This window comes from Leuresthes tenuis, unplaced genomic scaffold (genome assembly GCF_036924035.1).
Source record: "Leuresthes tenuis unplaced genomic scaffold, fLeuTen1.0.hap1 SCAF_12, whole genome shotgun sequence".
Lineage (NCBI taxonomy): Eukaryota > Metazoa > Chordata > Actinopteri > Atheriniformes > Atherinopsidae > Leuresthes > Leuresthes tenuis.
In genome coordinates, this window is record NW_027325366.1 from 11,939,254 (window position 1) to 11,965,116 (window position 25,863).

The following is a 25,863-nucleotide window of genomic DNA, read 5'->3' on the forward strand; positions in this document are numbered from 1 at the left end:
TTAACTGTGTGGTGTGTCCTGAAATGTTATATGTTTGGGCTGTGTGACATGCTTAATGCTTGTCAGTAGCTACCCACTTATTCATATATAGCAACTGACAACATAAGAAGTCCGGACATACTTTGATAGTAGTTGTAGAAGTATCCTTATTGATAATAGATCACTAATTCATAGTGATAGAACAGTAGATGAACAGGTGCTTGCACATGTCTCACGAAAATAAAATGGGTGTATGATTGCTGACGGCAGAGCAATACTGCCAAACTTATGAGTTCTTGTGGCAAACTTGATTCAGTGTCTTGACGTGTATACGCTGTTTCGCTGACTTGATTGTCACAAGAAACAAAGTGTGTTTGATAAGATCCGACCATTTTATTACGGGAGGATCAGTATGTATGGATTCTGATGTGACTGATAAACCCATTCGTATCTTAAGCATAATCTAATACGTGAGACAACGCCCTGGCACACGATAAAAAAAAAAAAAGAGAGAGAGCGGTTTTGTGTCCCCACAGTCCATAATGTAGAAAAGAGAGAAAAAAGCCTTTCTGATTTGGTGTGTGTGCTCATAGTGCAGAGTGTAGAGAAAAGAAAGCCGTTTTGGTGTCACGGGTGTTGTGACTTACACACACACATTTCTAAATTGAGAAAGGAAATTATTTTAGAGGAAGCACTAGAGTTTAGATCCCACATTTGTTGATAGGCATTCATTTATTTCTTCACTTCTGATGAAGTTTCAACAATAAACAACAAATTTTGTATTATGAGAAAGAACCAGACTCATTCTTCAGGAATCCGAAAATAAGCTCTATTTTATGAGTTATGCACGAATTCGGATTCTCCTATAAAACGAATTCATTAACTCAAACCAAGTTAAGACTGCTTTGTCCTTCATATTTATTTATGTCTAATCAAGTTTCAACGATAAACAACGTTGTACTTTGTAGAATGAGAAAGAACTTCTTCAGCAATAAGCATCTCTCGACATATGACGAAATACAGATTTTGCTATAAAATTAATTCCTTCTATCAGCCTGACTTAAAACTGTTTGTCCTCCTTATTTATCCACTTCAAATCAAGTTTCAACAATTAAAAAAAATTTGTAGTTTGAGAAAGAACAACTTAATCTTCAGCAATCAGTATAAAAAGAGGTGCAAATGCCAACCATACATACCTAAAAGGTGGAGCGGAAGTATTCAGCTGCAAGTAGGTGTGAATGTTCGACCATAATTTGTAAAAAGCGGGTAAGAAATGGTTCGAATGCCCGACTATATATTAACAAAAGCGGGAGGAGAGGTCTTCGGATGAGAGTGGGTGAGAATTTCCAACCATAATCTATAAAATACGGTGAAAAAAATATGTGAATGCCTCATAGAACACTAAAAGCGGAAGTGTTCGGCTGCAAGAAGGTGTGAATGTCCGACTATATTTGGTGAAAAGCAGGTGAAGCAAGGTCTGAATGCCCAACCTTACATCATCAAAAGCGAGATCAGAGGTGTTTGGCTGCAAGAAGGCCATAGTTTGCCAAAAGCGGGTAAGGTGCGAATGTCCGACTAAATATCAACAAAATTTGGGGCGGAGGTCTTCGGATGCAAGTGGGTGTGAATGTCCGACTATATTTGGTGAAAAGCAGGTGAAGCAAGGTCTGAATGCCCAACCTTACATCATCAAAAGCGAGATCAGAGGTGTTTGGCTGCAAGAAGGCCATAGTTTGCCAAAAGCGGGTAAGGTGCGAATGACCGACTAAATATCAACAAAAGTGGGGGCGGAGGTCTTCGGATGCAGGTGGGTGTGAATATCCCACCATACAAGTATGGTGGAGAGGAAGCTGTGAATGGCCGACCATAGTAAAAGGCGAGTGAGAGAAGGTGCGAATGTCAAACCATACATAATCAAAACAGGGAGCGGAGGTGTTCTGCTGTAAGAAGGTCTGAATGTCCAACCATAATTTGTAAAAACCGGGGAAGAAAAGGCTCGAAAGCCCGACTATACACCATCAAAAGTGGGAGCGGAAGTGTTCAGCTGCAAGACGGTCTGAATGTCCATCAATAATTGCTAGAAAACATGAAAGAAAATTTTCGAATATCAAACTGCACATGATCATAAGCGGGAGAGGAGGTGTTCAGCTGCAAGAAGGTGTGAATGTCTACCCATAATTACTGAAAAATGGGTAAGAAAAGGTGCGAATGCCTAACCATACATCATCAAAAGAGGGAGCGGAGGTGTTCCGCTTTAAGACGGTGTGAATGTCCGACCATAGATGGTAAAAAGCGGGTAAGAAAAGGTTAAATTACCCGACTGTACACAATCAAAAGAGGGAGCGGAGTTGTTCAGCTAAGAGAAGGTGTGAAAGTCCGACCTTGGTTTGTAAAAAGCGGGTAAGAAAAGGTTCGTATGCCCGAATTTACACCATCAAAAGCGGAAGCGGAGGTGTTCGGCTGCAAGATATTGTGAACGTCCGACCAAAGTTTGTAAAAAGCAGTTAAGAAAAGGTTCGAATATCTAACCAAACATAATCAAAAGCGGGAGCAGAGCTGTTCCACTGGAAGGTAGGTGTGAATGTCAGATCATAATTTGCAAAAAGCTGATGAGAAAGGGTGAGAAATCCCGACTATACACCATCAAATGCGGTAGCGGAGTTGTTCGGCTGTGAGTAGGTGTGATTCTCCAACCATAATTGCTGAAAAATGTGTTAGAAAAGGTAAGAATGCCGGTCCATACATCATCAAAAGCGGGAGAGGTGGTGTTCGGCTGCAAGTAGGTGTGAATGTCCATTAATAATTGCTTTAAAACATGAAAGAAAATTTTCGAATATCAAACCTTACATGATCATTAGCGGGAGAGGAGGTGTTCAGCTGCAAGAAGATGTGAATATCCACCCATAATTACTGAAAAATGGGTAGGAAAAGATGCGAATGTCCAACCATAAATCATCAAAAGCAGGAGTGGAGTTGTTCAGCTACAAGAAGGTATGAAAGTCCAACCATGGTTTGTAAAAAGCGGGAAAGAGAAGGTTCGAATACCCGAATATATACCATCAAAAGCGGAAGCGGGGGTGTTCGGCTGCAAGAAGGTGTGAACGTCCGACCAAAGTTTGTAAAAAGCAGTTAAGAAAAGGTTTGAATATCCAACCGAACATAATCAAAAGCGGGAGCAGAGCTGTTCGACTGCAAGTAGGTGTGAATGTCAGATCATAATTGCTGAAAAATGTGATAGAAAAGACTAGAATTCCAGACAATACATCAACAAAAGCGGGAGTGGTGGTTTTTCGGCTGCAAGTAGGTGTGAATGTCCAGCCATAATTACTCACAAACGGGGGAAGAAAAGGTAGTATTTACAGACCACACATGATCAAAACAGGGAATGGAGGTGGTTCAGCTGCAAGGTGTGAATGTCTGACTAAAGTTTGTAAAAACCGTGTAAGACAAGGGGCGAATGACCGACAATGTATGATCAAAAGAGGGAGCGGAGGTTTTCGGCTGCAAGGTCTGAATGTCCAACCATAATTTGTAAAAATCGGGGAAGAAAAGGCTCGAAAGCCCGACTATACACCATCAAAAGCGGGAGCAGAGGTGTTCAGTTGCAAGAAGGTCTGAATGTCCGAAATAATTACTGAAAAATGGGTAAGAAAAGGTGCGAATGCCAAATCATACATCATCAAAAGCAGGAGCGGATGTGTTCGGCTACAAGAAGGTTTGAATGTCCGACCATAGTAAGTAATAGGTGGGTAAGAAAAGGCTCGAATGCCCGACTATACACCATCAAAAGCGGAAGCGGAGGTGTTCGGCTGCAAGACGGTGTGAACGTCCGACCAAAGTTTGTAAAAAGCATTAAGAAAATGTTCGAATATCCAACCAAACATAATCAAAAGCGGGAGCAGAGCTGTTCGACTGCAAGAAGGTGTGAATATCAGATCATAATTTGCAAAAAGCTGATGAGAAAGGGTGAGAATGCCCGACTATACACTATCAAATGTGGGAGCGGAGGTGTTCGTCTGTGAGTAGGTGTGAATGTCCAACCATAATTGCTGAAAAATGTGTTAGAAAAGGTAAAAATGCCGGACCATATATCATCAAAAGCGGGAGAGGTTTTGTTCGGCTGCAAGAAGGTGTGAATGTCCAGCCATAATTACTCACAAACGGGTAAGAAAAGGTACTATTGCCAGACCATATATGATCAAAACAGGGAGCGGAGGTGGTTCAGCTGCAAGAAGGTTTGAATGACTAAAGTTTGTAAAAAGCGGGTAAGACAAGGTGTGAATGCCCGACAATGTATGATCAAAAGAGGAGCGGAGGTTTTCGGCTGCAAGAAGGTCTGAATGTCCACCCATAATTACTGAAAAATGGGTAAGAAAAGGTGCGAAAGCCCAACCTCACATGATCATAAGTGGATTAGAAGGTGTTCGACTGCAAGTAGGTGTGAATGTAAGATCATAATTTGTAAAAAGTGGGTAAGAAAAGGTAAGAATGCCCAACCATAAATTATCAAAAGCGGCAGCAGAGTTTCGGCTGGTATTTATCAATGTCTAGATAGATTTCAACAAAAAACAACGTTGTACTTTGCAGTAAAAGAAAGTGCAAATAAAAAGTTTTAGGAATCCGAGAATAAGCTTATTTTCATGAGTTCTGCACGATTTCGGATTTTATGTATAAAATGAATTTCTTCACGCAAACTAAGTTAACACTGCTTTGTCCTTCATATGTACCCATTTCTACATATATTTCAAGCATAAACTTCCTCATACTACCCTGAATGAGAAAGAACCACACTTGTGATTAAGCCATACGCCCCTTTTGAGGAGTTCTGCATGATTTGGGATTTTATCTATAAAATCAATTCCTTCACTCAAACTATGTTAAAACGGCTTTTACCTTCATATTTATCAATGTCTCGATAGATTTAAACAAAAAACAACGTTGTACTTTGCAATAAAAGAAAGAGCAAATCAAAAGTTTTAGGAGTCGGAGAATAAGCTTATTTTCATGAGTTCTGCACGATTTCGGATTTTATGTATAAAATGAATTCATTCACTCAAACCAAGTTAAAACTGCTTTTTCCTTCATATTTATCAATGTCTAGATCGACTTCAACAAAGAACAACATTGTATTTTGCAGTAGAAGAAAGAGCAAAACTGAAGGATCAGGAATCCGAGAATAAGCTTCTTTTCATACGTTCTGCATGATTTGGGATTTTATGTATAAAATGAATTCCTTCACTCAAACTAAGTTAACACTGCTTTGTCCTTCATATGTACCCATTTCTACATATATTTCAAGCATAAACTTCCTCATACTACCCTGAATGAGAAAGAACCACACTTGTGATTAAGCCATACGCCCCTTTTGAGGAGTTCTGCATGATTTGGGATTTTATCTATAAAATCAATTCCTTCACTCAAACTATGTTAAAACGGCTTTTACCTTCATATTTATCAATGTCTCGATAGATTTAAACAAAAAAACAACGTTGTACTTTGCAGTAAAAGAAAGAGCCAATCAAAAGTTTTAGGAATCCGAGAAATAAGCTTATTTTCATGAGTTCTGCACGATTTCGGATTTTATGTATAAAATGAATTCATTCACTCAAACCAAGTTAAAACTGCTTTTTCCTTCATATTTATCAATGTCTAGATCGACTTCAACAAAGAACAACATTGTATTTTGCATCTAGACATTGATGAATATGGAAGGACAAAGCAGTTTTAACTTGGTTTGAGCAAAGCAATTCATTTTATAGCAAAATCCGAAATCGTGCAGAACTCATGAAAGCAGGCTTATACTCGGATTCCTTAAACTTTAGATTTGCTCTTTCTTTTACTGCAAAGTACAACGTTGTTTTTTTGTTTAAATATTTCTAGACATCTGCTTTTGATGATGTATAGTTGGGCTTTCGAGCCTTTTCTTACCCGGTTTTTACAAATTATGGTTGGACATTCAGACCTTGCAGCCGAACACCTCCGCTCTCTCTTTTGATCATACATTGTTGGGCATTCGCACCTTGTCTTACCCGCTTTTTACAAACTATAGTCAGACATTCACACATTGCAGCTGAACCTCCGCTCCCTGTTTTGATCATGTATGTTCTGGCAATACTACCTTTTCTTCCCCCGTTTGTGAGTAATTATGGCTGGACATTCACACCTACTTGCAGTCGAACAGCTCTGCTCCCGCTTTTGATTATGTTTGGTTGGATATTCGAACCTTTTCTTAACTGCTTTTTACAAACCATGGTCGGACTTTCACACCTTCTTGTAGCCGAACAACTCCGCTCCCGCTATTGATTGTGTACAGTCGGGTATTTTAACCTTTTCTTACCCGCTTTTTACCAACTATGGTTGGACATTCACACCGTCTTACAGCGGAAAACCTCCGCTCCCGCTTTTTATGGTGTATAGTCGGGCATTCGAACCTTTTCTTACCCGCTATTTACAAACTATGGTAGGACATTCAAACCTTCGTGTATCCGAAAACCTCCGCTCTCTCTTTTGATCATACATTGTCGGACATTCGCACCTTTTCTTACCCGCTTTTTAAAAACCATGGTCGGACTGTCACACCTTCTTGTAGCCGAACACATCCGCTCCCGCTATTGATTGTGTACAGCCGGGTATTTTAACCTTTTCTTACCCGCTTTTTACCAAGTATGGTCGGACATTCACACCTTCGTACAGCGGAACACCTCCGCTCCCTCTTTTGATGGTGTATGTTCGGGCATTCAAACCTTTTCTTACCCGCTTTTTCCAAACTATGGTCGGCTATTCACAGCTTCCTCTCCACCATACTTGTATGGTGGGATATTCACACCCACTTGCATCCGAAAACCTCTTCAAACCTTCTTGCAGCTGAACCACTGCGGTCCCTGTTTTGATCATATATGGTCTGGCAATACTACCTTTTCTTACCCGTTTGTGAGTAATTATGGCTGGACATTCACACCTACTTGCAGCCGAACACAACCTCTCTCGCTTTTGATGATGTATGGACCGGCATTTTTACCTTTTCTAACACATTTTTCAGCAATTATGGTCGGAGATTCACACCTACTCACAGCCGAACAACTCCGCTCCCGCATTTGATGATGTATAGTCGGGCATTCTCACCCTTTCTCATCAGCTTTTTGCAAATTATGATCTGACATTCACACCTACTTGCAGTCGAATAGCTCTGCTCCCGCTTTTGATTATGTTTGGTTGGATATTCGAACCTTTTCTTAACTGCTTTTTACATATTTTGGTTGGACGTTCACACCTTCTTGTAGCCGAACACTTCCACTCCTGCTTTTGATGATGTATGGTTGGGCATTCACACCTTTTTTTTTTCCATTTTTCAGGAATTATGGGTGGACATTCACACCTTGCAGCTGAACACCTCCTATCCCACTTATGATCATGTGCGGTTTGATTTTCAAAAAGTTTCTTTCATGTTTTCTAGCAATTATTGATGGACATGTAGACCTTCTTGCAGCTGAACACCTCCGCTCCCGCTTTTGATCATACATTGTCAGGCATTCGCACCTTGTCTTACCCACTTTTTACAAACTTTAGTCGAACAGTCACACCTTTTTGCAGCCGAACACCACCTCTACCGCTTTTGATGATGTATGGTCCAGCATTCTTACGTTTTCTAACACATTCTTCAGCAATTATGGTCGGACATTCACACCTACTCAGAGCCGAACACCTCCGCTCCCGCATTTGATGGTCTATAGTCGGGCATTCTACAGCGGAAAAGACTCATTCTTATGTTTGGTTAGATATTCGAACCTTTTCTTAACTGCTTTTTACAAACTTTGGTCGGACGTTGACAATATCTTGCAGCCGAACACCTCCGCTTCCGCTTTTGATGGTGTATATTCGGGCATACGAACCTTTTCTTACCCGCTTTTTACAAACCAAGGTCGGACTTTCACACCTCTTAGCTGAACAACTCCGCTCCCTCTTTTGATTGTGTACAGTCGGGTAATTTAACCTTTTCTTACCCGCTTTTTACCAACTATTGTTGGACATTCACACCGTCTTACAGCGGAACACCTCCGCTCCCTCTTTTGATGGTGTATGTTCGGGCATTCGAACCTTTTCTTACCCGCATTTTACGAACTATGGTCGGACATTCAAACCTTCTTTTAGCCGAACACATCCACTCCTGCTTTTGATGATGTATGGTTGAGCATTCGCACCTTTTCTTACCCATTTTTTACAAACTATGGTCGGACATTCACACCTTCTTGCAGCTGAACACCTCCTCTCCCGCTTATGATGATTTATAGTCGGGCTTTCGAGCCTTTTCTTCCCCGGTTTTTACAAAATTATTGTTGGACATTCAGACCTTCTTGCAGCCGAAAACCTCCGCTCCCTCTTTTGATCATACATTGTCGGGCATTCGCACCTTCTCTTACCCGCTTTTTACAAACCAGGGTCGGACTTTCACACCTTTTAGTAGCCGAACAACTCCGCTCCCGCTATTGATTGTGTACAGTCGGGTATTTTCACCTTTTCTTACCCGCTTTTTACCAACTATGGTCAGACATTCACACCTTCTTACAGTGGAACACCTCCGCTCCCTCTTTTGATGTTGTATGTTCGGGCATTCGAACCTTTTCTTACCCGCTTTTTACAAACTATGGTCGGACATTAAAACCTTCTTGTAGCCGAACACATCCACTCCTGCTTTTGATGATGTATGGTTGGGCATTCGTACCTTTTCTTACCCATTTTGCAGTAATTATGGGTGGACATTCACACCTTTTTGCATTTTAACACCTCCTCTCCCGCTTATGATCATGTGCGGTTTGATATTCGAAAATTCTCTTCCATGTTTTCTAGCAATTATTGATGGACATTCAGACCTTCTTGCAGCTGAACACCTCCGCTCCAGCTTTTGATGGTGTATAGTCGGGCTTTCGAGCCTTTTCTTCCCCGATTTTTACAAATTATGGATGGACATTCAGACCTTCTTTCAGCCGAAAACCTCCGCTCCCTCTTTTGATCATACATTGTCGGGCATTCGCACCTTTTCTTACCCGCTTTTTACAATTCATGGTCGGACTTTCACATCTTTTAGTAGCGGAACAACTCTGCTCCCGCTATTGATTGTGTACAATAGGGTATTTTAACCTTTTCTTACCTGCTTTTTGCCAATTATTGTTGGACATTCACACCTTCTTACAGCGGAACACCTCCGCTCCCTCCTTTGATGGTGTATGTTTGGGCATTCGAACCTTTTCTTACCCGCTTTTTACAAACTATGGTCAGACATTCTAACCTTCTTGTAGCCGAACACATCCACTCCTGCTTTTGATGATGGGTATTCAAACCTACTTGTTGCCCGCTTTTCATTAATTATGGGTGGACATACACACCTTGTCGCAGCCAAACACCTCCGCTCCCTGTTAGGATCATGTATGGTTGGGCATTCGTACCTTTTCTTACCCATTTTGCAGTAATTATGGGTGGACATTCACACCTTCTTGCATTTGAACACCTACTCTGCCGCTTATGATCATGTGCGGTTTGATATTCGAAAATTCTCTTCCATGTTTTCTAGCAATTATTGATGGACATTCAGACCTTCTTGCAGCTGAACACCTCCACTCCAGCTGTTGATGGTGTATAGTCGGGCTTTCGAGCCTTTTCTTCCCAGATTTTTACAAAATATGGATGGACATTCAGACCTTGTTTCAGCCGAAAACCTCCGCTCCCTCTTTTGATCATACATTGTCGGGCATTCGCACCTTTTCTTACCCGCTTTTTACAAACCATGGTCGGACTTTCACACCTTTTAGTAGCGGAACAACTCTGCTCCCGCTATTGATTGTGTACAATCGGGTATTTTAACCTTTTCTTACCTGCTTTTTGCCAACTATGGTCGGACATTCACACCTTCTTACAGCGGAACACCTCCGCTCCCTCCTTTGATGGTGTATGTTCGGGCATTCGAACCTTTTCTTACCCACTTTTTACAAACTATGGTCAGACATTCACACCTTCTTGCAGCCGAACACTTCCGCTCTACCTTTTAGTGTTCTATGGGGTATTGACACCTTTTTTTTCACCGCATTTTATAGATTATGGTTGTAAATTCTCACCCACTCTTATCCGACGACCTCTCCTCCTGCTTTGGTTAATATATAGTCGGGCATTCGAACCTTTTCTTACCCGCTTTTTACAAATTATGGTCGAACATTCACACCTACTTGCAGCCGAACACCTCCGCTCCCACTTTTGATGGTGTATAGTCGGGCTTTCTAGCCTTTTCTTCCCCGGTTTTTACAAATTATGGTTGGACATTCAGACCTTGCAGCCGAAAACCTCCGCTCCCTCTCTTGATCATACATTGTCAGGCATTCGCACCTACTTGCAGCCGAATACTTCCGCTCCACCTTTTAGTGATGTATGGTTGGCATTTGCACCTTTTCTTACCCTTTCTTACCCTACTGATTGCTTAAGATTAAGTTGTTTTTTCTCAAACTACAACATTTTTTTAATTGTTGAAACTTGATTTGAAGTGGATAAATAAGGAGGACAAACAGTTTTAAGTCAGGCTGATAGAAGGAATTAATTTTATAGCAAAATCTGTATTTCGTCATATGTCGAGAGATGCTTATTGCTGAAGAAGTTCTTTCTCATTCTACAAAGTACAACGTTGTTTATCGTTGAAACTTGATTAGACATGAATAAATATGAAGGACAAAGCAGTCTTAACTTGGTTAGAGTGAAGGAATTCGTTTTATAGGACAATCCGAATTCGTGCATAACTCGTAAAATAGAGCTTATTTTCGGATTCCTGAAGAATGAGTCTGGTTCTTTCTCATAATACAAAGTTTGTTGTTTATTGTTGAAACTTCATCAGAAGTGAAGAAATAAATGAATGCCTATCAACAAATGTGGGATCTAAACTCTAGTGCTTCCTCTAAAATAATTTCCTTTCTCAATTCAGAAATGTGTGTGTCTAAGTCACAACACCCGTGACACCAAAACGGCTTTCTTTTCTCTCTTTTCTCTACACTCTGCACTGTGAGCACACACACCAAATCAGAAAGGCTTTTTTCTCTCTTTTCTACATTATGGACTGTGGGGACACAAAACCGCTCTCTCTTTTTTTTTTTTGATTGTGTGACAGGGCGTTGTCTCACGTATTAGATTATGCTTACGATACGAATGGGTTTATCAGTCACATCAGAATCCATACATACTGATCCTCCCGTAATAAAATGGTCGGATCTTATCAAACACACTTTGTTTCTTGTGACAATCAAGTCAGCGAAACAGCGTATACACGTCAAGACACTGAATCAAGTTTGCCACAAGAACTCATAAGTTTGGCAGTATTGCTCTGCCGTCAGCAATCATACACCCATTTTATTTTCGTGAGACATGTGCAGGCACCTGTTCATCTACTTTTCTATCACTATGAATTAGTTTATCTATTATCAATAAGGATACTTCTACAACTACTATCAAAGTATGTCCAGACTTCTTATGTTGTCAGTTGCTATAAATGAATAAGTGGGTAGCTACTGACAAGCATTAAGCATGTCACACAGCCCAAACATATAACATTTCAGGACACACCACACAGTTAACAACCACAGTGAAGTGTCAAAGCCCAAACATGTAACATTCAACAGGACACTTACACAACACATTCAAATCAAACAGTCAGACAACATACAAGAACATATACCCCAGCCGGCATTGCTCCCTGCCTATTTTCGTACAGCACACTATGTGTGCGCACACCTTTATTCACAAACTCTTCAACTTATACTCTTTTACTGACGCTGATACAGCTCGATTGGCCGAATACCCTTAGATCCTATTTCGGTGAATTTGACATCTGCCTTACATGTAACAGATTAGCGGTTTAGCAGTTTTAATTTAGTTTGAGTGAAGGAATTCATTTTATAGCAAAATCCGAAATCGTGAAGAACTCATGAAAGTAAGCTTATTCTCGGATTCCTGAAACTTTAGATTTGCTCTTTCTTTTACTGCAAAGTACATCGTTGTTTTTTTTTTTGTTTAAATCTTTCTAGACATGGTAAATATGAAGGACAAAGCAGTTTTAACATAGTTTGATTGAAGGAATTCATTTTATAGATAAAATCCCAAGAGTCTGCTGAGAAAAGAGAGTGAATGCGAAGTAGACTTTAACACGGCTCTGGGAGCGAGCCGAGTGCGGGCTAACCGGGAGAATTGCTTGAAAGAAACGCGACACCGAATGAGCGGTCAGAACAAAGCCTCAATACGGTGTTCCCGTGGTGTTTTTGTTGCTGCCTTGTCGATTGCACAGGGGCACGCGTTTCAACCAAGCAACGCTCACCATGGGGCAGGTGGCTATGGCAACTAGCCTGATGCCCTGCTCCCGCAGTGACGGATAATCGTACTCTGGTTTCTCTTCATAACATACAAGTCTTTCGCCTTTTACTAAAGACTTTCGTGGAGAGCAGCACTAATGAGTTGTTTCTATTTTTGGCAGGCTTTACCTTTGCGGGTGAAGCCCTTTCTGTCTGTGCAAAAGAAATCTTGTTACTGTGCAGAGTGACTTCTCTGAGTAGAGTCGCCTTACTTGTTGCGATTGTGCCGATGTTCGAAGCTGGAGTGCAAAGTTGTTGCTTGAATGGTGCTTGCTGGAGCATGCGGGAGTGCAAAGTTATACCATTTAAAAGGGATGAAGAGTGCTCAGTGCAGCGGGTGGGCGGAGGTGCAACGTGACACTCTGGCCACCTATGGCCATAAAAAGAACACTGCTACAAGTGCGCATTGTGCCAGCAAGGGCCCTCGGACCTGAAACAGTGGACCGTTATCGCTTCTCGGCCTTTTGGCTAAGATCAAGTGTAGTATCTGTTCTTATCAGTTTAATATGTCCTCTATACAAGGACTACATATTAAATGGATTTTTAAGAATAGGAGTTGAAAAAGAAGCTTGCTCCGTTCACTCCAAGCATCGACCCAGTACTGCAGTGCCGCTGGGAACGGTGCGCTCTTCTCTGCTCTTGTGAAAAAGCAAACAGCGGTGCAGGATGGAAGTTTCAGGGAGCCCAAGATGAAACTTTCTTTTAATCTGCTGAGAAAAGAGAGTGAATGCAAAGTAGACTTTAACACAGCTCTGGGAGCGAGCCGAGTGTGGGCTAACCGGGAGAATTGCTTGAAAGAAACGCGACACCGAATGAGTGGTCAGAACAAAGCCTCAATACGGTGTTCCCGTGGTGTTTGTGGCTGCCTTGTCTTTTGCACAGAGTAAAAGACAAGGCAGCCATCGAATAGGGCCCGATTGTTCCTACTTGGTCAGCCGAGGAGCAAGGGGGGGGAGCAAGCGTCTCATCCAAGCAAATCTCACCAAGTAGGAACAATCGGGCCCTATTCGATGGCTGCAACACCTGAAAGAGATATTGATGCGAGACCCGATCAAAAGCTTTTTCAAAGTCTAAATTTAAGATGACAAGCCGGGTGTTTCTGTCTCTAGCGTAACCAATGATGTCTCGAATCAGTACGAGGCTGTCGGTGAGTTGTCTCTCTGAGATGGCACAAGCCTGGTCTGGGTGAATTACCTCCTCTAAAACAGAGGACATCCGTGTCGTTAAAACCTTGCTAAAAAGTTTACAGTCAAAATTTAAAAGTGTGATGGGCCTCCAATTCTTTAGGTCAGTCTTATCATTTTTATCAGAAGTGAAGAAATAAATGAATGCCTATCAACAAATGTGGGATCTAAACTCTAGTGCTTCCTCTAAAATAATTTCCTTTCTCAATTTAGAAATGTGTGTGTGTAAGTCACAACACCTGTGACACCAAAACGGCTTTCTTTTCTCTACACTCTGCACTATGAGCACACACACCAAATCAGAAAGGCTTTTTTCTCTCTTTTCTACATTATGGACTGTGGGGACACAAAACCGCTCTCTCTTTTTTTTTTTATCGTGTGCCAGGGCGTTGTCTCACGTATTAGATTGTGCTTACGATACGAATGGGTTTATCAGTCACATCAGAATCCATACATACTGATCCTCCCGTAATAAAATGGTCGGATCTTATCAAACACACTTTGTTTCTTGTGACAATCAAGTCAGCGAAACAGCGTATACACGTCAAGACACTGAATCAAGTTTGCCACAAGAACTCATAAGTTTGGCAGTATTGCTCTGCCGTCAGCAATCATACACCCATTTTATTTTCGTGAGACATGTGTAGGCACCTGTTCATCTACTGTTCTATCACTATGAATTAGTTTATCTATTATCAATAAGGATACTTCTACAACTACTCTATCAAAGTATGTCCGGACTTCTTACGTTGTCAGTTGCTATATATGAATAAGTGGGTAGCTACTGACAAGCATTAAGCATGTCACACAGCCCAAACATATAACATTTCAGGACACACCACACAGTTAACAACCACAGTGAAGCGTGTCAAAGCCCAAACATGTAACATTCAACAGGACACTTACACAACACATTCAAATCAAACAGTCAGACAACATACAAGAACATATACCCCAGCCGGCATTGCTCCCTGCCTATTTTCCTACAGCTCACTATGTGTGCGCACACCTTTATTCACAAACTCTTCAATTTATACTCTTTTACCGAAGCTGCTACAGCTCGATTGGCCGAATACCGAATAATCCTAATTCGGTGAATTTGACATCTGCCTTACATGTAACAGATTAGCGGTTTAGCAGTTTTAATTTAGTTTGAGTGAAGGAATTCATTTTATAGCAAAATCCGAAATCGTGAAGAACTCATGAAAGTAAGCTTATTCTCGGATTCCTGAAACTTTAGATTTGCTATTTCTTTTACTGCAAAGTACAACGTTGTTTTTTTTGTTTAAATCTTTCAAGACATGGTAAATATGAAGGACAAAGCAGTTTTAACATAGTTTGAGTGAAGGAATTCATTTTATTGATAAAATCCCAAGAGTCTGCTGAGAAAAGAGAGTGAATGCGAAGTAGACTTTAACACGGCTATGGGAGCGAGCCGAGTGTGGGCTAACCGGGAGAATTGCTTGAAAGAAACGCGACACCGAATGAGCGATCAGAACAAAGCCTCAATACGGGATTCTCGTGGTGTTTTTGTTGCTGCCTTGTCTTTTGCACAGAGTAAAAGACAAGGCAGCCATCGAATAGGGCCCGATTGTTTCTACTTGGTCAGCCGAGGAGCAAGGGGGGGGGGGGGGGGGGGGGGGGGAGCAAGCGTCTCAACCAAGCAAAGCTCACCATGGGGAAGGTGGCTATGCCAACTAGCCTGATGCCCTGCTCCCGCAGTGATGGATAATCGTACTCTGGTTTCTCTTCATAACGTACAAGTCTTTCGCCTTTTACTAAAGACATCTGTGGAGAGCAGCACTAATGAGTTGTTTCTATTTTTGGCAGGCTTTACCTTTGCGGGTGAAGCCCTTTCTGTCTGTGCAAAAGAAATCTTCTTACTGTGCAGAGTGACTTCTCTGAGTAGAGTCGCCTTACTTGTTGCGACTGTGCCGATGTTCGAAGCTGGAGTGCAAAGTTGTTGCTTGAATGGTGCTTGCTGGAGCGTGCGGGAGTGCAAAGTTATACCATTTAAAAGGGCTGAAGAGTGCTCAGTGCAGCAGGTGGGCGGAGGTGCAAAGTGACACTCTGGCCACCTATGGCCATAAAAAGAACAGGGGTGTTAGCGGACAAGTGCGCATTGTGCCAGGAAGGGCCCTCGGACGTGAACCAGTGGACAGTTGTCGCTTCTCGGCCTTTTGGCTAAGATCAAGTGTAGTATCTGTTCTTATCAGTTTAATATCTGATATGTCCTCTATACGAGGACTACATATTAAATGGATTTTTAGCAATAGGAGTTGAAAAAGTAGCTTGCTCCGTTCACTCCAAGCATTGACCCCGTACTGCAGTGCCGCTGGGAACGGTGCGCTCTTCTCTACTCTTGTGAAAAAGCAAACAGCGGTGCAGGATGCAAGTTTCAGGGAGCCCAAGATGAAACTTTCTTTTAGTCTGCTGAGAAAAGAGAGTGAATGCGAAGTAGACTTTAACACAGCTCTGGGAGCGAGCCGAGTGCGGGCTAACCGGGAGAATTGCTTGAAATAAACGCCATACCAAATGAGCGGTCAGAACAAAGCCTCAATACGGTGTTCCCGTTGTGTTTTTGTTGCTGCCGCTGTTTGCTTTTTCACAAGAGCGCACCTGTTGAGGGGGGGCCTGGGGGGGGGCCTGGGTGATGGTGGGTCTCAGGCCCGGGCTGCTGCGACTGGTGTGACCGGGTGGTTTGTTTGTTTGTTTTTTGTTGTTGTTTGTTTGTTTTTTGTAGAGGTCCTCCGGAGTGGGGTTGGGTTGAGTGGGGTGGGGCGGGATGGGTACCTTCTGGGGGTACAGTAGCTCCCAGAATATGGTCGCTGCAGGCCCCGAGCCTGGTGGACATCAGGCCCTCCTGTCCTGTGTTGGCTCCCTGGTAGCGGGGATGCCTATTGCAGCCAGTCCCTGGCTGCCCCCAGTGTATATCCCCATACCCCTCTCCCTTCTGGCTCCTGTACACAGCACACACTCACACATGAAGGGTTTTGGGGGCGTGTGTGTTCGGTGGGGTGTAGTGGACTCTGCAGTAGTTGCACTCTGCAGTTCCCACCCCTGTTTTAATTACACCTTAGACATTACTACTTATCAAACACACTCACACACACACATTAGGTCTTGGGGGGTGGTTACACTGAGTGGCATCTGGTGGGCGGGGCTCTTTGGGTATGTAGGCTGCCCAGAGGGCCACGCTCCCAGTTCTACAAGTTTGGCTGCCCCTCAATTTTAATTGCTCACTATTAGAAAATATTGAAGAGCCAGAAGGGTGAGGGGAGGGGTCTTCTTCGCACACCCCTGCTTCCTGGTTGCTGCTCGGGGCGGGAGGGGCCAGGAGGATTAATTAATTGTTCTGCTGGTTTGGGGTCTGTGGTGGCTGGGGGGCTGCTGGCCCCCTGGTGTGCCCGCTGCACTACACCCCAGCGGAGTCGAGGGAGGGAGGACGTGTGGATGTATGGGACATGAAAGTGTGTGTGGTAATGATTGGGCCTGGATCTTGGACTTGCTGTCGCCTGGCCTGCCTGTGCTTCTCCCGATGGGGGGGGGCGGCGTGGCCTCTCTCCGCTGCTCGCGACTTCACCCACCTGTGGGCACGTCTTGACTCCCAGGGCACTTGGCCAGGGGTGCTGGGGCAGGCGCTGACCCACTGTGTGGCTGTCTGGGGCGCTTGGCCCTCCTGGGTATTGGGTGGGTTCTCTGCCGGGGGGTTTGGGGGCGCTCGGGCTCCTGGGGCCCGGATCCAGTGCACGGCCCATGTCTGGGCGGCTGGGGCCTGGCGACGTCGGTGGGCTGTTGCCCCTGGCTCCCGGAGGGCCTCTGCCCTATGCTTATGGGGGCTCTTTCCGGGGGCTTCCTCTGCAGTCTTCTGGGTGGATGCGTGGTTGCCCCTGCGGTGGGCTTCCTGGGTTCTGTGCTCTGTGGGGGCTGCTGGTGGCCTGGGTCTTGTGGCCCTCTCTGCCTGCTTCTGATTGCTTGGGGGGGCTGTGGATTGTGGCCCTGTACGCTTATACACTACAATAACTAAGCACGGTTATCATGTAGGTCCTGTGCCATGGGTGTTGCATGTTCTCACACACACACAACCACATTCATTAGTCCAGTAGCATGGTCGCTAAGCAGTTGATGTATTATCATGTCGTCTCAGGTCATCTATATCCACAGCTGTGTTGTATGCGATGTATGTTCTGTTTTTCTCTTCTTTCCTCTTCTTCTTTCCTTGTCCCCCGGTCCGGTTCAGTTCTATTACATGTCATATATTGTAAACAGAAATAAATAAATGGGCATCAAGGGGAGCTTTACATTTATAAAACTTCCCTTGGCAAAGCAAATCTGTTTGGCATCAAAGGTATTCAGACTACAATTCTGCTGCCATAATGCTGAACACGATAAGGGGAAAAAAAAAAAAAAGTAAAGAAGACAGTTCTGCCGAAAGCCAGGGACTAGACCTGTTCTAAGTTCTGTACTTTTTAAAAGGGAGCCAACACAGGACAGGAGGGCCTGATGTCCACCAGGCTCGGGGCCTGCAGCGACCATATTCTGGGAGCTACTGTACCCCCAGAAGGTACCCATCCCGCCCCACCCCACTCAACCCGCATTCACTCTCTTTTCTCAGCAGACTAAAAGAAAGTTTCATCTTGGGCTCCCTGATACTTGCATCCTGCACCGCTGTTTGCTTTTTCACAAGAGTAGAGAAGAGCGCACCGTTCCCAGCGGCACTGCAGTACGGGGTCAATGCTTGGAGTGAACGGAGCAAGCTACTTTTTCAACTCCTATTGCTAAAAATCCATTTAATATGTAGTCCGCGTATAGAGGACATATCAGATATTAAACTGATAAGAACAGATACTACACTTGATCTTAGCCAAAAGGCCGAGAAGCGACAACTGTCCACTGGTTCACGTCCGAGGGCCCTTCCTGGCACAATGCGCACTTGTCCGCTAACACCCCTGTTCTTTTTATGGCCATAGGTGGCCAGAGTGTCACTTTGCACCTCCGCCCACCTGCTGCACTGAGCACTCTTCAGCCCTTTTAAATGGTATAACTTTGCACTCCCGCACGCTCCAGCAAGCACCATTCAAGCAACAACTTTGCACTCCAGCTTCGAACATCGGCACAGTCGCAACAAGTAAGGCGACTCTACTCAGAGAAGTCACTCTGCAAAGTAGCAAGATTTCTTTTGCACAGACAGAAAGGGCTTCACCCGCAAAGGTAAAGCCTGCCAATAATAGAAACAACTCATTAGTGCTGCTCTCCACGGAAGTCTTTAGTAAAAGGCGAAAGACTTGTATGTTATGAAGAGAAACCAGAGTACGATTATCCGTCACTGCGGGAGCAGGAAATCAGGCTAGTTGGTATAGCCACCTTCCCCATGGTGAGCTTTGCTTGGTTGAGACGCTTGCCCCCCCCCCCCCTTGCTCCTCGGCTGACCAAGTAGGAACAATCGGGCCCTATTCGATGGCTGCCTTGTCTTTTACTCTATGCAAAAGACAAGGCAGCAACAAAATCACCACGAGAATCCCGTATTGAGGCTTTGTTCAGACCGCTCATTTGGTGTCGCGTTTCTTACAAGCAATTCTCCCGGTTAGCCGACACTCGGCTCGCTCCCATAGCCGTGTTAAAGTCTACTTCGCATTCACTCTCTTTTCTCTGCAGACTCTTGGGATTTTATCTATAAAATGAATTCCTTCACTCAAACTATGTTAAAACTGCTTTGTCGTTCATATTTACCATGTCTAGAAAGATTTAAACAAAAAAAACAACGTTGTACTTTGCAGTAAAAGAAAGAGCAAATCTAAAGTTTCAGGAATCCGAGAATAAGCTTACTTTCATGAGTGCTTCACGATTTCGGATTTTGCTATAAAATTAATTCCTTCACTCAAACTAAATTAAAACTGCTAAACCGCTAATCTGTTACATGTAAGGCAGATGTCAAATTCACAGAAATAGGATCTAAGGCTATTCGGCCAATCGAGCTGTAGCAGCTTCGGTAAAAGAGTATAAGTTGAAGAGTTTGTGAATAAAGGTGTGCGCACACATAGTGAGCTGTAGGAAAATAGGCAGGGAGCAATGCCGGCTGGGGTATATGTTCTTGTATGTTGTCTGACTGTTTGATTTGAATGTGTTGTGTAAGTGTCCTGAAATGTTATATGTTTGGGCTGTGTGACATGCTTAATGCTTGTCAGTAGCTACCCACTTATTCATATATAGCAACTGACAACATAAGAAGTCTGGACATACTTTGATAGTAGTTGTAGAAGTATCCTTATTGATAATAGATAAACTAATTCATAGTGATAGAACAGTAGATGAACAGGTGCCTGCACGTCTCACGAAAATAAAATGGGTGTATGATTGCTGACGGCAGAGCAATACTGCCAAACTTATGAGTTCTTGTGGCAAACTTGATTCAGTGTCTTGACGTGTATACGCTGTTTCGCTGACTTGATTGTCACAAGAAACAAAGTGTGTTTGATAAGATCCGACCATTTTATTACGGGAGGATCAGTATGTATGGATTCTGATGTGACTGATAAACCCATTCGTATCTTAAGCATAATCTAATACGTGAGACAACGCCCTGGCACACAATCAAAAAAAAAAAGAGAGAGCGGTTTTGTGTCCCCACAGTCCATAATGTAGAAAAGAGAGAAAAAAGCCTTTCTGATTTGGTGTGTGTGCTCATAGTGCAGAGTGTAGAGAAAAGAGAGAAAAGAAAGCCGTTTTGGTGTCACGGGTGTTGTGACTTACACACACACATTTCTGAATTGAGAAAAGAAATTATTTTAGAGGAAGCACTAGAGTTTAGATCCCACATTTGTTGATAGGCATTCATTTATTTCTTCACTTCTGATGAAGTTTCAACAATAAACAACAAACTTTGTATTATGAGAAAGAACCAGACTCATTCTTCAGGAATCCGAAAATAAGCACGAATTCGGATTCTCCTATAAAACGAATTAATTAACTCAAACCAAGTTAAGACTGCTTTGTCCTTCATATTTATTCATGTCTAATCAAGTTTCAACGATAAACAACGTTGTACTTTGTAGAATGAGAAAGAACTTCTTCAGCAATAAGCATCTCTCGACATATGACGAAATACAGATTTTGCTATAAAATTAATTTCTTCTATCAGCGTGACTTAAAACTGTTTGTCCTCCTTATTTATCCACTTCAAATCAAGTTTCAACAATTAAAAAAAAATTGTAGTTTGAGAAAGAACCACTTAATCTTCAGCAATCAGTATAAAAAGAGGGTAACAAAAGGTGCAAATGCCAACCATACATCACTAAAAGGTGGAGCGGAAGTATTCAGCTGCAAGTAGGTGAAAAAGCGGGAGGAGAGGTCTTCGGATGAGAGTGGGTGAGAATTTCCTACCATACAAGTATGGTGGAGAGGAAGCTGTGATTGGCCGACAATAGTAAAAAGCAGGTGAGAAAAGGTGCGAATGTCAAAACATACATGATCAAAACAGGGAGCGGAGGTGTTTGGCTGCGACAAGGTGTGAATGTCCACCCATAATTAATGAAAAACGGGCAACAAGTAGGTTCGAATGCCCAACCATACATCATCAAAAGCAGGAGTGGATGTGTTCGGCTTCAAGAAGGTATGAATGTCCATCAATAATTGCTATAAAACATGAAAGAAAATTTTCGAATATCAAACCGCACATAATCATAAGCGGGAGAGGAGGTGTTCCGCTGCAAGAAGGTGTGAATATCCACCCATAATTACTGAAAAATGGGTAAGAAAAGGTGCGAATGCCCAACCATACATCATCAAAAGCAGGAGTGGATGTGTTCGGCTACAAGAAGGTTTGAATGTCCGACCATAGTTTGTAAAAAGCGGGTAAGAACAGGTTTGTATGCCCGACTGTACACAATCAAAAGAGGGAGCGGAGTTGTTCAGCTACAAGAAGGTGTGAAAGTCCGACCATGGTTTGTAAAAAGCGGGTAAGAACAGGTTCGTATGCCCGAATATACACCATCAAATGCGGGAGCGGAGGTGTTCGGCTGTGAGTAGGTGTGAATCTCCAACCATAATTGCTGAAAAATGTGTTAGAAAAGGTAAGAATGCCGGTCCATACATCATCAAAAGCGGGAGAGGTGGTGTTCGGCTGCAAGTAGGTGTGAATGTCCAGCCATAATTACTCACAAATGGGTAAGAAAAGGTAGTATTGCCAGACCATACATGATCAAAACAGGGAGCGGAGGTGGTTAAGCTGCAAGAAGGTGTTAATGTCCGACTAAAGTTTGTAAAAAGCGGGTAAGAAAAGGTGCGAATGCCCGACAATGTATGATCAAAAGAGGGAGAGGAGGTTTTCGGCTGAAAGAAGGTCTGAATGTCCAACCATAATTTGTAAAAACCGGGGAAGAAAAGGCTCGAAAGCCCGACTATACACCATCAAAAGCTGGAGCGGAGGTGTTCAGCTGCAAGAAGGTCTGAATGTCCATCAATAATTGCTAGAAAACATGAAAGAGAATTTTCGAATATCAAACCGCACATGATAATAAGCGGGAGAGGAGGTGTTCAGCTGCAAGAAGGTGTGAATGTCCACCCATAATTACTGAAAAATGGGTAAGAAAAGGTGCGAATGCCAAATCATACATCATCAAAAGCAGGAGCGGATGTGTTCGGCTACAAGAAGGTTTGAATGTCCAACCATAGTAAGTAATAGGCGGGTAAGAAAAGGCTCGAATGCCCGACTATATACCATCAAAAGCGGAAGCGGAGGTGTTCGGCTGCAAGACGGTGTGAACGTCCGACCAAAGTTTGTAAAAAGCAGTTAAGAAAATGTTCGAATATCCAACCAAACATAATCAAAAGCGGGAGCAGAGCTGTTCGACTGCAAGTAGGTGTGAATATCAGATCATAATTTGCAAAAAGCTGTTGAGAAAGGGTGAGAATGCCCGACTATACACTATCAAATGTGGGAGCGGAGGTGTTCGTCTGTGAGTAGGTGTGAATCTCCAACCATAATTGCTGAAAAATGTGTTAGAAAAGGTAAGAATGCCGGACCATATATCATCAAAAGCGGGAGAGGTTGTGTTCGGCTGCAAGTAGGTGTGAATGTCCAGCCATAATTACTCACAAGCGGGTAAGAAAAGGTACTATTGCCAGACCATATATGATCAAAACAGGGAGCGGAGGTGGTTCAGCTGCAAGAAGGTTTGAATGTCCGACTAAAGTTTGTAAAATGCGGGTAAGACAAGGTGTGAATGCCCGACAATGTATGATCAAAAGAAGGTCTGAATGTCCACCCATAATTACTGAAAAATGGGTAAGAAAAGGTGCGAAAGCCCAACCGCACATGATCATAAGTGGATGAGAAGGTGTTCGACTGCAAGTAGGTGTGAATGTAAGATCATAATTTGTAAAAAGCGGGTAAGAAAAGGTAAGAATGACCAACCATAAATTATCAAAAGCGGCAGCAGAGTTTCGGCTGGTATTTATCAATGTCTAGATAGATTTCAACAAAAAACAACGTTGTACTTTGCAGTAAAAGAAAGTGCAAATCAAAAGTTTTAGGAATCCGTGAATAAGCTTATTTTCATGAGTTCTGCACGATTTCGGATTTTATGTATAAAATGAATTCCTTCACGCAAACTAAGTTAACACTGCTTTGTCCTTCATATGTACCCATTTCTACATATATTTCAAGCATAAACTTCCTCATACTACCCTGAATGAGAAAGAGCCACACTTGTGATTAAGCCATACGCCCCTTTTGAGGAGTTCTGCATGGTTTGGGATTTTATCTATAAAATTAATTCCTTCACTCAAACTATGTTAAAACGGCTTTTACCTTCATATTTATCAATGTCTCGATAGATTTAAACAAAAAAACAACGTTGTACTTTGCAATAAAAGAAAGAGCAAATCAAAAGTTTTAGGAATCCTAGAATAAGCTTATTTTCATGAGTTCTGAACGATTTCGGATTTTATGTATAAAATGAATTCATTCACTCAAACCAAGTTAAAACTGCTTTTTCCTTCATATTTATCAATGTCTAGATCGACTTCAACAAAGAACAACATTGTATTTTGCAGTAGAAGAAAGAGCAAAACTGAAGGATCAGGAATCCGAGAATAAGCTTCTTTTCATACGTTCTGCATGATTTGGGATTTTATGTATAAAATGAATTCCTTCACTCAAACTAAGTTAACACTGCTTTGTCCTTCATATGTACCCATTTCTACATATATTTCAAGCATAAACTTCCTCATACTACCCTGAATGAGAAAGAGCCACACACATTGTATTTTGCAGTAGAAGAAAGAGCAAAACTGAAGGATCAGGAATCCGAGAATAAGCTTATTTTCTTATGGGCAAGTGGGAACTGCTTTGTCCTTCATATTTATCAATGCGTAGATGGATTTCAACTTCTTCTACTGCAAAGTCCAATGTTTTTCTTTGTTGAAGTCGATCTAGACATTGATGAATATGGAAGGACAAAGCAGTTTTAACTTGGTTTGAGCAAAGGAATTCATTTTATAGCAAAATCCGAAATCGTGCAGAACTCATGAAAGCAGGCTTATACTCGGATTCCTGAAACTTTAGATTTGCTCTTTCTTTTACTGCAAAGTACAACGTTGTTTTTTTGTTTAAATCTTTCTAGACATGGTAAATATGAAGGACAAATCAGTTTTAACATAGTTTGAGTGAAGTAATGCATTTTATAAGCGAAATCCCAAATCATGCAGAACTCATGAAATGCTTTTTCTCGCTTTTCACTGCTTTTTACAAACTTTGGTCGGACGTTCACATCTTCTTGCATCCGAACACCTCCGCTTCCGCTTTTGATGATGTATATTCGGGCATTCAAACCTTTTTTTACCCGCTTTTTACAAACCATTGTCGGACTTTCACACCTTCTTGCAGCCGAACACCACCTCTCCCGCTTTTGATGATGTATGGTCCAGTATTCTTACCTTTTCTAACACATTTTTCAGCAATTATGGTCGGAGATTCACACCTACTCACAGCCGAACAACTCCGCTCCCGCATTTGATGGTGTATAGTCGGGCATTCTCACCCTTTCTCATCAGCTTTTTGCAAATTATGATCTGACATTCAAACCTACTTGCAGTCGAACAGCTCTGCTCCCGCTTTTGATTATGTTTGGTTGGATATTCGAACCTTTTCTTAACTTCTTTTTACATATTTTGGTTGGACGTTCACACCCTCTTGTAGCCGAACACTTCCACTCCTGCTTTTGATGATGTATGGTTGGGCATTCACACCTTTTTTTGCCCATTTTTCAGGAATTATGGGTGGACATTCACACCTTGCAGCTGAACACCTCCTATCCCACTTATGATCATGTGCGGTTTGATTTTCGAAAAGTTTCTTTCATGTTTTCTAGCAATTATTGATGGACATGTAGACCTTCTTGCAGCTGAACACCTCCGCTCCCGCTTTTGATCATACATTGTCAGGCATTCGCACCTTGTCTTACCCACTTTTTACAAACTTTAGTCGAACAGTCACACCTTTTTGCAGCCGAACACCACCTCTCCCGCTTTGATGATATATGGTCCAGCATTCTTACCTTTTCTAACACATTCTTCAGCAATTATGGTCGGACATTCACACCTACTCAGAGCCGAACACCTCCGCTCCCGCATTTGATGGTGTATAGTCGGGCATTTTCACCCTTTCTCATCAGCTTTTTACAAATTATGATCTGACATTCACACCTGCTTTTGATAATGTATTGTTAGGCATTCACACCTTTTTTTTACCCATTTTTCATGAATTATGGGTGGACATTCACACCTTCTTGCAGCCGAACACCTCCTCTCCCGCTTATGATCATGTGCGGTTTGATATTCGAAAATTTACTTTCTTGTTTTAAAGCAATTATTGATGGACATTCAAACCTTCTTTTTGATGGTGTATAGTCGGGCTTTCGAGCCTTTTCTTCCCGGTTTTTACAAACCATGGTCGGACTTTCACACCTTCTTGTAGCCGAACAACTCCGCTCCCGCTATTGATTGTGTACAGTCGGGTATTTTAACCTTTTCTTACCCGCTTTTTACCAACTATGGTCGGACATTCACACCGTCTTACAGCGGAACACCTCTGCTCCCGCTTTTGATGGTGTATAGTCGGGCATTCGAACCTTTTCTTACCCGCTTTTTACAAACTATGGTGGGACATTCAAACCTTCTTGTATCCGAAAACCTCCGCTCCCGCTATTGATTGTGTACAGTCGGGTATTTTAACCTTTTCTTACCCGCTTTTTACCAACTATGGTCGGACATTCACACCTTCGTACAGCGGAACACCTCCGCTCCCTCTTTTGATGGTGTATGTTCGG

The 25,863-nt window shown here is 42.6% G+C and overlaps 6 non-coding genes across 6 annotated transcripts; 4 read left to right on the top strand and 2 right to left on the bottom strand.

Moving 5' to 3' along the window:
- Positions 1–12,379: 12,379 nt before the first annotated feature.
- LOC140265982 (U5 spliceosomal RNA) lies at positions 12,380–12,493 on the top strand. The gene has a single exon (XR_011906658.1). It is a non-coding gene; the product is annotated as a U5 spliceosomal RNA (small nuclear RNA).
- Positions 12,494–12,801: 308 nt separating this feature from the next.
- On the top strand, positions 12,802–12,985 carry LOC140320569 (U2 spliceosomal RNA). The gene has a single exon (XR_011918404.1). It is a non-coding gene; the product is annotated as a U2 spliceosomal RNA (small nuclear RNA).
- A 2,286-nt stretch (positions 12,986–15,271) lies between these two features.
- On the top strand, positions 15,272–15,385 carry LOC140266012 (U5 spliceosomal RNA). The gene has a single exon (XR_011906685.1). It is a non-coding gene; the product is annotated as a U5 spliceosomal RNA (small nuclear RNA).
- A 316-nt stretch (positions 15,386–15,701) lies between these two features.
- Positions 15,702–15,892, top strand: LOC140320406 (U2 spliceosomal RNA). The gene has a single exon (XR_011918258.1). It is a non-coding gene; the product is annotated as a U2 spliceosomal RNA (small nuclear RNA).
- A 2,338-nt stretch (positions 15,893–18,230) lies between these two features.
- LOC140320475 (U2 spliceosomal RNA) lies at positions 18,231–18,421 on the bottom strand. Its single transcript, XR_011918322.1, has one exon. It is a non-coding gene; the product is annotated as a U2 spliceosomal RNA (small nuclear RNA).
- Positions 18,422–18,737: 316 nt separating this feature from the next.
- On the bottom strand, positions 18,738–18,851 carry LOC140265905 (U5 spliceosomal RNA). Its single transcript, XR_011906588.1, has one exon. It is a non-coding gene; the product is annotated as a U5 spliceosomal RNA (small nuclear RNA).
- Between the last annotated feature and the right edge of the window lie 7,012 nt (positions 18,852–25,863).